This window comes from Stegodyphus dumicola, chromosome 12 (assembly GCF_044657685.1).
Source record: "Stegodyphus dumicola isolate Sdum_Otavi_A_Nest chromosome 12, ASM4465768v1".
NCBI classification, from domain to species: Eukaryota; Metazoa; Arthropoda; class Arachnida; order Araneae; family Eresidae; genus Stegodyphus; species Stegodyphus dumicola.
In genome coordinates this window covers 119,805,264-119,819,490 of record NC_140779.1, presented here as the reverse complement: position 1 = coordinate 119,819,490, position 14,227 = coordinate 119,805,264, and the positions used below count along the sequence as shown (strand labels likewise).

General features: G+C 32.8%; 1 protein-coding gene across 1 annotated transcript in view; it reads right to left on the bottom strand.

Annotated features, from left to right (window-relative positions):
- The window catches only part of LOC118186609 (thyrotropin-releasing hormone receptor-like), a 529,209-nt gene that overhangs the window by 406,717 nt on the left and 108,265 nt on the right, over positions 1–14,227 (bottom strand). The gene's annotated exons all lie outside the window — the stretch shown is intronic.

Sequence of the window (14,227 nt, the reverse complement as noted above, 5' to 3'; positions counted from 1 at the left end):
AAATTTTATGGAAATATTTCATGGATATTGACATTTCTTATTCTGAACCAACTACTAATTTATGCAAGTATAACTGTTACAAATCCAATTCTTTATAACATAACTTCATTTAACTCATCCAGACTTTTAGCAAAATAAGGAAAAATTGAAAATTATGTTTTTGTAAGTAAACTAATGAACTTGATCTACGGCAATACTCATATAAAATTTCGAAAAACAGGTTATAATTATAAAATTAATCTTTAATAAGGAAGGAAGAATTTATGTTAAATTTTGACATTTTTAAAGGCATTTTAGGCGCTTTAAGGGACCCTTGACATAGTTGCTTGTTATGGGTTTAATTTTAAAAACATATATGCGGTGCACCAAGAGGAAAGGACACCCAGACCCGGCATTACTCAAGGCAATCTTAACCGTGGCCTTCGAGAATTTAGATATATATCCGTCCACCCAATCAAAGAACACCTGTTTGACATCGACCGTCCCCCAGTGTTCACCATGGAGGTAGTAAGTAAGAAGTTTTATCTTCATGGTATTGACCAAGGGGAGCCGATTCCCAAAGGACAAGCTTGGGCAAGTAGCCACATGGAAATACGTTAACAGATTCTATGAAACAATGATTCATTCACTTAAATTAATAGCCTCCCCCAGTAATTTATTCTATAAAAGTGGAATAAGTTATATTAACTGCATAGTAACAAATATAAAAATATAATTAAAAACATTTCGAGTTTGATCTTTTATCTGATACTAATTTTATTCCCAAAAGCTGAGGTATATCTTTTTCTTGCTAATGATGTAATCCTTGCAAAAACTGTAGCCGTTGATGGCATATAAGATTAATAATGAGTATTTCAGATGTAATACTTATTATGAAGTACTACTGCAATACTCTAGTACTAAGAATGTTACCTAATGTACCATATTGTCTTATGTTATTCTCTTTGTAAACCAGTAGTAAAACTCAAATTTTATAACAAGGCAATAAAGTCGTGTGTCTTATCGGTTATAAACTGTTTTATAAATTATGTTAATGTTAGTAACATGAGTAACACATACTGCGAGATGTTGTTGAGACGTGCAAATTGCTTTAATTGATGATTTGTTCTTTATATTTATGAGCGATGAGCTATAAAATAGATTTTTGTAACAAAGACATAAATTAAATATCTTATATGCCATCAACGGCTGCAGTTACCTACTTTGTTTCTGCAACGATTTTTACTCTTTGTTTACAGAAAACAATAATATTTGATATCGGATATGAGAGAAAAGGAAACTTGCAGCTTTATATTCCCGATTTGAACTTGGTAACTAAAATCTAATTCTCTAATTACTATACACTAATTTAATGTACACATTAACATGTTATATCAGTCCAATATACAAAATTTCAACGTTCTACAGCCCACCAGCGGCCGAGAGTTAAAGTAGCGAAGGACTGGTAGCTCTAACCTGGATTCGATACCAGGCGAGCAGACTGGCTGCATGGGCGTTTTCATAGGTTTCCCTGTGTGTAACATGCATACAGGCCAGTTTACCTTTGAATGTCCTCCCCGAAGGCATCCCTCCTGTTAGGAATATAGTCCCAAAGTTCTTTTCAATAGCTAAATAAACTAAATCAAACCATTAACGTTCTACAGCTACACGTGTTTGAATTATGCGAGATACCTACGTACAGACGTCATGAAAATTTATCTTCTGAATCCATTTAAAATTCATTTCACAATCCATTTTGAAAAAGGAATCAGTTATTTCGTCCGCACATGCAGATGTCTCTCCAAAACATCGTTCAAATTGTTTGGGAGAGGTCAAAATGGAATTTTCGTTGAAATATGATACCCGGAAATTTTAGCGATTACAATACTTCCTTTACTTCGTACAAGAAAGTAAAAAGACCAAAATCATTATATTTTTCAGTGCCAACGGATAATTCATTAAAATGTGATAATCTGTTTGTCGTGGATATATCCCATTTTTTTAAATAAATACTTCTATTTCTCTGCTTTATGAATAAAACTCTACGTTTAATATAAACAAAACGAACTTACGTATTTTTGTAATTACTAAAGTTGTGCATAGCAGCTGTTACAGAAAATTATTGAAAAAGATAAATTAAACAAAATTGCTATAATTCCGTAAAAAATGAAACAGACCTTCACAGCTGTTTCAGGAAAATCTATTAAAAAGAAAACACGCCTCTTCATTTGAAAGCTATAAATTTATGTGCACAAACTTTGAGCAGAGATCTGAACGAATTAAAAACAAGCAGATAATAAATTGCTGTGTTTGCTGAAACGAAAAAAATAATTTCACAGTTCAGATAATTTCTGCCAATTGCGATAATCTAGTTGAAAGAATGCGTAGCAAATCTATAAATTCATAGTGTTAAAATGCATAGAAAGAGCAAAATCAGTTTGAGAGAAAAATTTTGAGCTTCATGGCTTCTGTCCGTTGCAAGGCTGGCAGCATTTTGAAGAAATTTTGAGCGATCATGATCATGCGAGTGATAACGAACTGAACAAGTTTTAAAATTTGACGGATAAATCATTTAGAAGAATTTATTAGACATTTTGAATGTGAGAGCAATTAATGGTGATTTGTTATCAAACGTATCAATCACTCCAAGGAGAATCAAATTCGAATTTTTTTTTTTTTTTTTTAAATTCCAAAGCAAGATCTTTTTATTTTAAATGATTTCATCAAATGCTTGTTAAAACTGTTGAGTTGATTAATAACAATGATAGCAGTCATTTAAAAACGAGAGATCTAGTATCTAATGTCGAACATAAGGCAAAATTTATTATATGTAATCGGTTAAAAGTAAGCTATGTAATTAATATACTATTATTATGCATGATTAAATTAAATAATGATGGAACTATTTAAACGAAATTATTCAATCAAATTCTGACTAACTGCAAATTTTTATTTCCATGTTCGATGTAAAGGAAGTATTGTAATCTCGAAAAATTTCGGGTGTCATATTTTAACAAAAACATCATTTCGTCCGCTTTCGAATGCATTTAAACGATGATTTTCAGTGTGACATTTATACGTGCGGACTGAATAGAAGACTCTTTTTGTCCAAAACGGATTGTAAAGTGGATTAGAAATGGATTTAGAAGAAATTTTTTTTTGTGACGATGTATGTATCTCACATAGCTAGTCTGTAAACGAGTAGCAATAGAACGTTGCAATTTTATATATGAGACTAAGTTGCATGCATAATTTTATAATTATCAACAATTTAAAAACTAGGCCTAATGAAGCCGCCATTTGTTTACGTTTGAAATAGTAAAAAAAGTGAATTAAGCCAGTTGTCGCACCAGCTTCAGTGACTTTTTGCTCAGCGTGGCCTAAATCTAACTTCCAACTCTATGCACCGAAAGCTTTGTTTTCTTGCCCCTGGCCGAATCGCTTTTCAGCAGAAACTCTAATTTTGACTGCAAAAATTATTTTTTAACTGCATATTGTGTTTTATGTTTTTCCGCATTGCACAACTTTTAATGCAGGTGTTTTGAGTTTTTAAGTAGTTTTGGCTTGCCGCGAAGTGAGAACTGAATTCTCTGAATGAGAAATATATCTCTAATGAAATTCAAAGAATTAACTTTAAGTGAATTGCAGCAAGAAATTTGTATTTTATAACAGGTCGTACAAGGAAGTCATGTGGTACACATAAGATATTTTTATCATGAACTAGTGCTCGAAATTCTGCTTATTATATGGCAGAATTCGAAGTAAACATATTATTAATTATGTTTAATATTTATTTACTTGTCTGCTTCAAAGCTGCCAGCTCTCTTGGTTTTACCGGAAGATTTCCGCTTTTTATCATATTTTCGATGTCCCAATAAATCAGGAAATTTCCTGATTTTTACTTTTATAGGCTTTATTGAGGAAAATGTTTCTCAGAAGTAAATGGAATTTATATAATTAATGGAATTTAAATAAAGCAAATTGCTTTATTTAGTGACTTATTGTGCTATATAGTGACTTACAGTGACCTCCACTTATAGTGATTTTCAGAATAATTTCTTATGACATTGCTACTGATCTCAGTTGTTTGCAGCTTTCTATAAGAAGATTCAAGCACTGTTTAATCAGATTACATTTGTATTTAGTTTTATTATTTTACTTCATAATATGATACATTACTAAGCTTACCCATACAAATACTATTTACATTATTTATTAATTTTATTTTTATCACATTTAAAAGTACTTTCGTGAATAGAAGCTTTCCTTTACTACTCCAGATTCTTTCAGTATAAAAGGGTAAAAAAAAATTAAATGAAATGAGCCAAAGAACAAAAAAGTTAGAATATCTTATAAGGTATTTCTCCCGCTTTCTTGGCGTGTCTTCGTGGCGTAGTGGTCTGCACGCTCAGTGCGTATTCCAGAGGTCCGCAGTTCGATTCCCGGCGAAGGTGTTGCTAATTTTTCATCACTCTCTTGCTTCCAATTAACCTAATAGCTCTACAATCTTAATAAAGATTAAGATATTTTACATTATGATTTTACTAAAATAGTTAAGTAAGATACATTACGCGAATGAATTAAGTTTAGTTTGGAGTTTATCTAAAACTGTGTAGCTGCGCCATATGAAACCCTCCCGGTTTCTTCCGACTTGTCGCAAAAATTCCTATTTTTGAATATTTAAAGTTTGGTACCTATGCTATTTTAAATGATTTTAAATTATGTTTTTATGTGTTGGGTTAATCTCAATCTTCATAAATTACTAGCCGTTAAATTTGCTACAGCATGAAGGAAAGCAGTTTGCAGAATTTTTATTTTAGAAATTCATTACAATAAAAAAAAGAAAAATTAAATATTTCAGGAAATTATTATGTATTTAATACGCAAAAATCAATTCCTAACTATCCATCTCTAGCTACAGTACTACCTGTTATAGAAGAATCATATTGCATAACTTTTATCGAGACGGCGCATCACGCACTTTCCACAGACTCTATGGAAGACGAGTTACATATTCTTCCTTCCAGATTAAAGCACTGGATGTGAATCCTGGATCTTACTTTGTTGGATTTTTTTCATTTGAAGTAATTTGAGAGTAATTTTATCATCTGAAAGCAAAAATGACTACAGAATTAAATCTGCTGGTTTTTGTTCGACTGTAGCCCAAGACTGAATACAATTTCGATATATCGTTATAAGTTAATGCCACATATATTGAAACATTATAATGGTCTGCAGGATTAAAGTAGATGTAATTAAAACACCTCAAAGCACGTATTCCATGATAAATTTTATAAGCATGAACAAATATATACCATTTTTTGTGTTTAATTCAAAACCATTGATATCTGGTTTTAAAAGATTCCCTTTTATGAATTTCAAAACTAATTTAAAAATGAATATACAACAAATAAAAGAGTAAAAAATGAAATCTAATTTTAGATAGACTATATATTAGATATTCAACATAGAAGAGTATTTTATATCTCTTTTCTCAATTACATTTTGAATTATGCTATCTGAAATCCGCTTAGCGATGTTTTGATGGTGTCATGAAGTACCAGCAGTTATTCTGATTTTTCATATCATGCTTGTGTTTACTTTTGTCATATTAAGTCTGCGAGGGGGGGAAAATCGATTACTAAACAACTCATGTTATCTTCTCTTATTCTCATATAATCTTGCATGAACTCATGTAACCAATGTAAAGTTTGCTAGATTTAAATCATATCTAGCTACTTAGCTTTTAATCAACGCTGAAGATAGCTTAAATTAAATACAATGTCTGTTCTCACTGCTGATTTATCGAATAGTCTTCGCATTATATATGTCTACTGCTATGTATAATATAAATTCATTCATCATATTATGTATGTCCTTGATGTTAGCTTGTTTATACAAAATATCTTCCATATAAACTCTAGCTAAAAACTAACAGAAAATTGTTCTGAAATTACAGTTTTACTCATGACATGAAATTAACACTAGCTTTTTCGGTATCAGTGAAGAATGCTGAAGAAGAAATTGCAGATCTTTCGCAATAAGAAACGTGCTTTGTGTGCTAGTGAACTACTAACAGGCTAAAGATGTTAGACAAAGCTCGGGAAATAGCAACGTATAAAAGCCTTATACCCAGTAGAATCAGAAATAAAACCAAGTAAATGAACTGCAAAGTGGACCAAATCATGAGGGAAAACTTTCGCAGAGAACACAGATATTTAGACAAGAGTAAGCTACGCAGTTCTTTCGATTCCACGATCATTCACCAGTTCATCAGAGCATAAAAATTACAAGACAGGCAAGCAGAATAAAAATATAAGTGGCAAGACTAAACGAATGTAGGACTTAATTCCATTATTTATCCAACTTACCTGGAATAACATTATTTTCACAAAAGGAAACGGGCAACGAATATTTTAGCGTTTATATATTTGTTATACAGGTATGGTATGTAAAAAAATGTAGGAAAAGTCCAAGATGGTTGCTTGAAAAGATTGTTGCAAATTTTATTTCTGTAGTCTTTGATTCTATGTATGCATTTATTCTAATTACAAAATTTCTGAAAATAAAGCGGGTAATTTTTTAAAAAATCTTCACGTCATTTATAAGTACAGGAGAAATAAAAATTTTGTAAATAAAAATTTAAATTTAATCGGAAGATGTGTTGTTGTGACTAATCTCGCTTGTCTGAAATCAGGGCAAGCCCGCGAAATTCCTCTTGGCAAGGAGACAAGGTTTGGCTTGCCGTTGGCGAGAGCCTTGAGCACCACACAGGTGACATTACGAAGTTGCTCAATTTGGTCTCTATATTTGAAGTAGAGCACTCCGAGGGGACGGGTGCGAGAACCTCCCTGCTGTTCCTCTACCCTCGTATTTTCAAGAGGACTTTGCTGCCTATTTTGAGTATCCTCATGCCGCACAGACACTATATATTTATAAACATCCATGCCTTCTCCTCGAAATCGGGATTTTGGGTAAGACAGTCAGAAACACTAACCACTATACCCATTGGGCATCATCGAAAGATGTAAAAATGGGCTATGTGACAAATGTGAGATTTTACAGAGGCTCAAAAAAATACTATCCCATTCTTTACAAGAATGTCAGAAGGCGTTTAGAAAACGCTAAATCACATGGATACTAGTTTCATCGGTCTCTTAATTTTTATTGCTGACTTCTGACATTCTTGGGAGGGATGGAATAGTTTCTTGTTGCTTCTGTAAAATTGGATTTTGTAACGGAGCTCCTTTTCAGATCTCCAGATTCAGGTGTTACATGATGCTTATAGAGTGCACTTTCGTTTTTAACTTTGTTGCTATCACCAAGAAACCTATTTACAATATCTCAGGGAATTTTGCTCGTAAATAGATTCGAAATTTCAGAATTTGAAAATTGCATTTACTATGAACATACATTTACTATGAAGATTTACATCTCCCTGTGTGGAGACAAATGCAAAAATATTAACTTAGAAATGGTTTATTCACTCACCGATGAAACTGTTTCATAAAAGTTTATAGCTTATTTTTTTAATTTATAATTTAAAATATATATTCAGAATAAATATTTAAGAACACAGAACCTATAGCCGAATTTTTCAAAACACTTATATAGTACTTATATCATAAAATGTTTCTTAATACAAACTGGATCATTAGTAACTTTGAATGTACACGTGACTATAACTTGGACGAATGCGTGCATTAAACTACGCATAAGATGCCAGTTTCTAATAGTGTATTGAAAATTACTGTGGTTTTCCACGGTAATTTTCCACAGTCAACACAAAAGCTTCTAAAAAGGAGACTTGTATGACCAGACAACTATATTTGAAGTGGCTTCCATGAAGAGTAATAAAAAAGTGTGATAGTAGACAAAACTTATAACATTCTACCCACAGATCTAGTTGAAAATTCGTTATTCACAAACGGTGATCGCAATCAACGTGTATTAATCCAATATCAGTTGCTTAGATAAAGCTACTGCATGTGGATGCGCAGCATGCAGTGTATTTATATATGTGCATATTCAACGTTCCCCACGTTTAAATTTGCATAAGGACCATATAAGGTTCCTGCACTATATGGTATCTATAACAATTTAGGTACGATTCAGTATGCTTAAAGCATAACGCCATGCAAAGATAGATTCATAACAGCTACAATATACTACATTGAGAGCTCTATAAAATTCACAGTTAGTGCTTTAAATCTCAGCTATATGTATTAATAACCTATTAAATCATAACAAATTAAACTGTTCTGGGAAAAGTAAAGCATTTGATTCCGTTCAGAATGAAATGTTCTTAAAAATGTATTCTTTTAACATACTTAGGACTCTGACATGTTATAGAAAAAGATTTTGCGTGATATTTGCGTACTCAGCCAAATGCTTTGAAGAACAGCATAAACCCCGTAATTACCCTGCGTATGTGGAGTAAACAAGTAGCCTTTGCTTCTTGATTCCGATAATTGGATATCAATGTTATTTGGCAGAACTCTTTTATGTCTTCTATTAAATAGCGACGTCTCGTGTCAGTTAAGTTTTCTACCTTATTATTTTTATCATGTTCATCTGTGGCAAACCTGTGGCAAACCTGTTTATGAGAAATCAGTAATGCAATTAATTTAACTTTTACTAACTATAATCTCATATTAAGCGAGTTACTATTTGTGGCAAGAAAGTAATGTGATTAAACATCCTGCATAGTATCGAAGCGAATGATTAATTTGATAAAAATGCTCAAGAGTATCTCAGTTATAGGAACTACCTAAACAAACAAATTATAAGATGGCATTAAGTGGCAATATCTATAATAATATGTTACTTGTACATTACTTATATATTCGAATTTACTCTATTCTGTTAAATAAGAAACTCTTATATGTTAAATGTTAAATATGAACCTACTTGCCGTGAGAGGTTTCTACTTCCTCTTAGGGAGGAAACTAAACTCTTAAGAATTTGCCAACTACCAAACTTTTAGTGATCGTATAGTGAAACGGTAAAGCATTTTTGCGTTGTGAAAAAAATGCATCCCGGGACCGCGCCGTGAGAGGATCGAAAACATAAGAAAAACATATACAAGATATAGAGGAAAAACATATTAAATATATAAAGAAAACATACTGTAATAGGTTTCCAGATTAAATATCAGTTTATTCAGTTACATCACAATAAAAAAATCTTAACCTCATCTGAGAGTCTAAGGAGAAGTCATCAATTTGTCATTTACCCTTGTTTTTCCATTTAAATTCATATAAAAAAAAACTTAAAGTTTGTCTGGTAATTTAAAAGGGGAAAGGGAAACAATTTAAGGCCTGAGAATTAATTTAAGAGTCGACGCTGTTTTTACATTCCAAGAAAAATTATTGAAAACCCACTCAAAGTTCAAACACAAAAAAAATAGCACTTAACTTGGTTGGACATCTTGAAGTGGAGGACTCGTATCTTAATAAGCGTTGACGTCGGCCGGGCTCATCTTTACACTGGTTCTCATAATGTCGACGTTATTTTTACCACTGTAGAACAGAAACAGGAGCACTGCTGCCCAGGACGGCTATCCGCTTGGTCTTGAAAGTCTAAAGTCAACACGCAGGTAACTGGTTTTCATAGTGACGAAACTAATTTTACCTCTGTAAAACAGAAACAGGAGCACTGCTGCCCAGGACGGCTATCCGCTTGGTCCTGAAAGTCCTAAGTCAACACGCAGGTAACTCGTTCAAATTTCGCCTCTTTACCAGAACGCGGCAAGGGAGCGTGTTTGCAGCTTCCGGCCAGAAACGTTTTTTCTAGGCAATTACGGCTCGCCTGTTCTTACTCATCCCAAAAGCAAGCTTCACGAGTAACGTCCCAAGTAAGTTCCACACGCCAGTCAGTAAGTGAGTCTCGCCTCTTAACCAAAACGCGGCCGGGGAGCATATTTGCCGCTCCCCGCCGGGAAACATCTCTCGTCGTGAATTACATCTTGCCTATCTCTTTCAAGCCGGTTTTCAAGAGTAACCTCCAAAAGTCCAGCAAGCCCGTAAGTGATTCCAACTCGAATTTCCTTCGTCTCTTTCACAAAACGCGGGCTCCCACTATGGCTTAAATTATCGCCCCCTTAATTATGGCAAACTTTGCGTTTTCAACCCCTGAATGCGGAAATAAGGGTGATCGCGCATGCGCGCCCTTCTTCACTTAGCCAACAACCGAACCCTCAATCGCCAAAAACCTGAATGACTTACATTGAAAGACAAGTAGCAACCTTTGACCTTTCTGTCACGTACTTCCTCTCTTAAGGTCAACTATACAATGAAAATTCCTTCTAGAACATTCTAAAGGACAAAGCGCGCGAAATCATGACTTGGCAAAAAAATTGCCTCCCTTTCCCTGCTTCTTTCACAATGAATCAAAGCTTGTACAAAATTTGCAAATAAAAGAAAATAAATAATATTCTTTTAAACTAAATAATATTCCCAGAAGCATCTGTTTTTCCCCAAAATTAAAGCCTTAAAATAAATAATTCAGAATCAAATAAAAATTAAGATTTCCATAAATCAGAAAATCATTCACACAGTTTTTATAACGCTATCAGACAAATTCTCTACACAACAATTCATTACATCACTATATTTCATTAAAATGAAATTTTATTGCTTAAGAGCACGTAAAAGTTAATTCGATGTTTAGCTGAATGACTAGAATCTTCTCATTTGCTTGTATGGTTTGTCACTTATCGTTTATATTATTTTAGAAATCCTCCTGATTAACTTGAAAATCCAAAACTTGTAAAATATTCTGAAAATCCGAAGAAAAGCTATGACGCTATTTTCGTCATTGTAGGATTTTCTTTAAAAAATTGTAAAAGGTGAGAGTATAGATAATAAAACAATGGCCGGGAAGCTTTACATATAATTAAATGAATTAGTGCAGTATTTACTATACATAATTTGCTATGCCTTGTGGGAATGAATCAGAAAACTTAAAATAGCAGTTTAATTGCTTGTTTGATTACATATGAGATACACGTAACCTTCCAACACATACGCGCACAATTTACGACAAATTCAGTTTTTAATGCGCATTCTTCGCATATCGAAGCTGAGACGTCTAAAGGTCATTTCTATTCCTCCTTTCTACCCTTCCCCACATCATGGAATGTGCCAACAGGAAGTCATTTGGCTTTTTTTACTGGACTTTCGTGCTACGTAGCAGCTTTTTCGTAAAACTTACGACACAAGCGTGGTCGTAGGTGAAAATTCGGAAAATATATTTTCATCAAATATTTTGTAATTTTGTGTTATTAATTGCCGTGTATTATTTGAATTTGAATACATTTGGCTCTGTAAATTTTATATCGGTTTTCATGGCAAAAAACGTATGTGAAACCAACTGATTTTGCTGGCATTCTTCAAGAATTATCTGATGAAGAAAAGGCAGACAAGGAAACCTTTGGATGGGAGAACAATTTCCAAAGATTCCAGAGATTTCCAAACCTTATTTTCTTTTCTTTATATTTTTTAGAAATAAATAAAAATCGTAATAGCTTAAAGGGCGTTTTTGTAACCAGTAAGAAGTAAAATTCCTTGCAGAAGTAAGTACTTCTAAACTTTTTTTCCTCCCAAGATGTTTTCCTTTTTTATTGTCTATACTTGTCTTTGATGAATATTAAAATTAGCTTCAAATTTAAAGTATAATTATTAATTATAAATTTAAAATTTTCTAAAATTAAATACATCAGTCCATTTCCATCTCCCTGATATAAGAACTTTAAAAAAATAATTTACTTATATTTGAATGTGATATCATTTGTATTTTGCAATAATAAGATTAATATTTTATTTTTTAACAAATTTATTATCAATATTCACTCATTTCTGTCATTTTTCGTGCCGAAAGCGGTAAAATAAGGGATGTCGTAAAAAAATACGACGCTCGCGTGCTCATCTAAAATTGCCAAGCGCGCGTACTGGAAGGTTAAATGCCGTGAGATGCACTAAACAGTAACAATATAGTATTTGATTTGCATTTTTACTATAAGTGTTCCAAAATTCTCTAATGCTATGATGTTAAATAAATATTAACATCATAGCATAAATAAATTATGCAAAGGAGCAAAACATTAGGCATCCCCAACATAAAAAAGTGTTATTTTCTGCATAAAATTTAATATTGCAGCTATTCGATCGATCAATAAGATGCTCGTACCTATACCAAACCCAAATCATGAAAATCTAAGAGATCCATGAAATCCTTGCTGTTGTAAAGGAATACGCAGCACTCACTGCTTTCAAGATGGATTACCTCATCCTTCTAGCTTCTGTAATCTGTCCAATATCAAACAGTAATAAATCATGGCGATGACCATGTCTATCAAACTTGTACAGAAGCACGATTGCGAAGTCTCGTAACTGTTGCGCGATATATCCATCACTTGTCTCCAGCCGTTTCAATGGCAGAATAATAGCAAGAACTTCAAAGCAATGTTGCTCCCCACATTAACCGCTTCAGGTTAGTTTCTGGAATAAATCCATCTCTAGCGTAAACACAAGAATGAATTTTTTAAAACAGTGTTTATTTTATTACTAACCTTTTATTCTACTGAAATGGCCACTAATATGTGTTCATCGAGTGAGACTTTGTGATTGTGACATTGTGACATCAGCCATTATCAAATGGTGCAGTAATGTGACTAATACCCTCATTAACGTGACAGTTTTTGGTAAAGGAATTATAATGGTTTTTAGGAATTTACAAAATTGGAGAACGGATGTTGGGATATAATAACAATAGGAATTGATTTGCAAATAAAGTAACAAATCACTAAATTTTGACTTATGCAAGGTTATAAATCTAGGCAATATATTGTATTACACAATTGACTTCTATACCATAAAGAAATATTGATCGAATCACCTATACCGCCATTAAGAGCTTAACAAGGCGTAATAGAGCTATTTACTAGTGGGTAAAATGTAAAGTTAAAGAAACTTTTAAATTTTTCAAAAGCTGAGCCTATTTTAGAGAGAAGGTACTTAGCAGATTCTAATCAAAACAAATAAATGTTTCCAATATTCATAAAATAAAAAGGCTGACATCAAAATCAAATTCATACATGCAAAATTAAATAAAATTATTTTAATATAACACTGTACTTAACTAATAAAGTTTTGTAAATGTGTATTATATGCAACATATAATTATATGTTATTATTCACTGTTATTTAAAAGCAAATTTTACACGTTTTGTGGTATTGAACTCTGATTTAAACTTTTATAGGACTATGTTTGGTTTTATAAGGAAGCTGTGCTGCTAACTTGTTGAAGAAATGCGTTAGGTAATATCGGTGGAGAATACCAAAGCCTTGAAATGTTTAACCAAGAGGAAAGATTCAAAAATGAAAGTAATTATAGAGCACAAAAGGCGTGGTGTTGTGGTGTATTTAATTATGGCAAAGCACACTAGGGCTATCTGCCTAAGAGGAGGGATGCCTTTCGTGGAGGACTTTCTAAGGGAAACTGGCTCGTATACACGTTACACATGGGGAAAACCACGAAAACACCCATGCAGCCAGCCCGTTCGCGGGATTCGAACCTCGCGACCGAACTACCAGTGTTCAGCGACTTTTACCGCTCGGCCGCTGGTGGGCTAGAGCACAAAAGGAAATAGCTGTTTAGGTGATAGCTATCCTAGCAGCAATAATGCCAGCTCTCAGCGAAGATATTTCCGGAGATCAACTTTACGTGTATCGTGAATAAGTTAGTTGGAGTTTTGATCACATTTTATGAATTTTTCATCATGATAAACACTTCAGTCAAAATCTTATTGCATTCAAAATCGTTTTGCATTATGAAAACATAATGATGAATATATTAAGGTTGAATGTTTTTCTATTTCGTTTAAAACTAGTTGCTCTAAATCTCAGTTTTAACTTCAAATCACGAATCGAGAATTTAATTTTGTAATACTAGAAATGGTCATTTCACTTAGGTATTTGAATTCATATTAATTGATTGAGAATTATAAAAACTACAAGAAAATTTCAGAACTGTCAAAGTAATGATATTTTATTTTGATTAAAGTAGCTGATCAGCTGCTGTATAAATAGCTTACAGGGTACAAGTTTATTTACTACTAAAAGCTCTATTATGCTAAGGATTAAGGTAATTATTAATAAGCTTACGTAACAGCGATTGTATCTAAAAGCCAAATATATTTCCTTGTTTTGGAAGTTTTCTTCTCATTATGCATTCTTACTTAGGAATA